The following is a 2,085-nucleotide window of genomic DNA, read 5'->3' on the forward strand; positions in this document are numbered from 1 at the left end:
AAATATGCAGCTAAATTTCCAAATCCTTCTCACAGGCACAGGGGTCTGATCTGGGCATCTAGTCAGACTTCAGGCTTCTCTTGCCCGGTTTCCTTATCCCCGAGTTTGTATAGGACACTGTGCAGCCAGACCCCTTCTCCCGACTGCTTGTGTTGTAGGCTGCCTGAGATCAGTGGTACACATGCTGCAGGCAGCAGCCCAGACAAAAGACACGCTAAAGCTCAGAAGTAAAGACATTCAGCTTCTGGCCCAGCATAAAAAGAATCGGAAAGGACTGCAATGTCCTCTATCAAACACCAGAGGGAGGCAGACAAAGGAACAAGAAGCTCCAGGATCAAGAATAAGAATTCCACATTGATAGGGCAGGGAGGAGGGAGTGGGTAGGTGGTTGGAGGAACACCTCACAGAAGCAGGGGGAGGGAGGATGGGATAGGGGCTTCCAGAGGGGAAACCCGGAAAAGGGTTAACACTTGAAATGAAAATAATAATAAAAATAAAAGGAAGACCACTCGCGCTCTCCTCCCCTACCCCCACCCCACCCCACCCCACCCCCGCACACACAGCAGTTCTCTCTTTAGTCTGTCTGCCAAGGAGCTGCTAGTCCTTGTCTCAGAACTCCTGGACTGGAAGACTGGCTGAATCGGGAACTGTTGGACTCGCTGACCCGCGGATCAGCGGACCTGCGGACTCACTTACCTGTGGACTGGTGAACTGGCAGAATCCCGGACTCTAGGACAGGCATCCTCAGTTCAAAAAGGCCGTCCTCGGAGTAGTCGCCTTGAGCCTTGCATCTGAGACGTTCCAGGTAGTTTGTGCAACTGCATCCCAGAAGCTGTGTGTTTTCAGCACCTTCATAAGTGATGGCTGCCATCTGGACGATTATTGTTGGTGATTGGAGCTTGTGGAATAAGACATGCTTGCTCATAGTCCTCAGCAAGGACCAGTTTCCAGAAGTTTATGTACCCACAGTGTTTGAAAACTATGTGCAGATATTGAAGTGGATGGAAAGCAGGTAGAGTTGGCTTTATGGAACACAGCTGGACAGGGAGATTATGACTGCCTGAGGCCTCTCTCCTACCCAGACACTGATGTTATACTGATGTGTTTTTCCATTGACAGCACTGATAGTTTAGAAAACATCCCAGAAAAATGGACTCCAGAAGTCAAACATTTCTGTCCAAATGTTACCATCATCCTAATTGTGAACAGGAAGGATCTTCAGAATGAAGAGCACAAAGATGGGAGTTAGCCAAAATAAAGGAGGAGCTGGTAAAACCTGACAAAGGCAGAGATATGGCAAACAGGATTGGCGTTTTTGAGTACATGGTGTGTTCAGCAAGAACACCAGTGATGGAAGGAGAGGGGTTTCACAGATAGCCTCAAGAGCTCCTCTGCAAGCTAGACGTGAGAAGAACAAGTCTGGGTGCCTCATATTCTGAAGCCTTGTGAAGCATAGCCTCTTGCAGTTAATTGCAAGTGCTGGTTATTAATCTTGGTGTCTGCTTACTGGTCTTTTCATTAATCTATAATTTACCTAAGATTGCAAATCAGAAGTCATCTTACTACCAGTATTTACAGGCCAAGCATGATTATTAATGATGCCCAACCTCTCTGACCAGACAGAGTCCTTCCGACACTGCTCTAACTGCCCTCACTGTACTCCACCTGACACTAGCCGCTAATTTAAAGTTCTGTGGGTTTTTTTTTTAAGTTTTCTGTTTTATTAGATATTTTCTTTATTTACATTTCAAATTTTATCCCCTTTCCTCATTTCCCTTCTGAAATCCACCCTATCCCATTCCCCATCCCCCACCCTGCTCACCCAACCACCCACTCCCACTTCCTGGCCCTGGCATTCCCAATACTGGGGCATAGAATCTTCACAGGTCCCAGGGCCTCTCCTCCTGTTGATGACCGACTAGGCCATCCTCTGCTACATATGCAACTGGAGCCATGAGTCCCACCATATGTACTCTTTGGTTGTTGGTTTAGTCCCTGGGAACTCTTGGGGTACTCATTAATTCATATTGTTGTTCCTCCTATGGGACTGAAACCCCTTCAGCTCCTTGGGTACTTTCTCTATTT

At 47.3% G+C, this 2,085-nt stretch overlaps 1 pseudogene; it reads left to right on the forward strand.

Annotated features, from left to right (window-relative positions):
- On the forward strand, positions 757 to 1,689 carry Rhoay-ps3 (ras homolog A translocated to the Y, pseudogene 3; annotated as a pseudogene).

The sequence above is a fragment of the Mus musculus genome, chromosome Y (genome assembly GCF_000001635.26).
Source record: "Mus musculus strain C57BL/6J chromosome Y, GRCm38.p6 C57BL/6J".
NCBI lineage: Eukaryota > Metazoa > Chordata > Mammalia > Rodentia > Muridae > Mus > Mus musculus.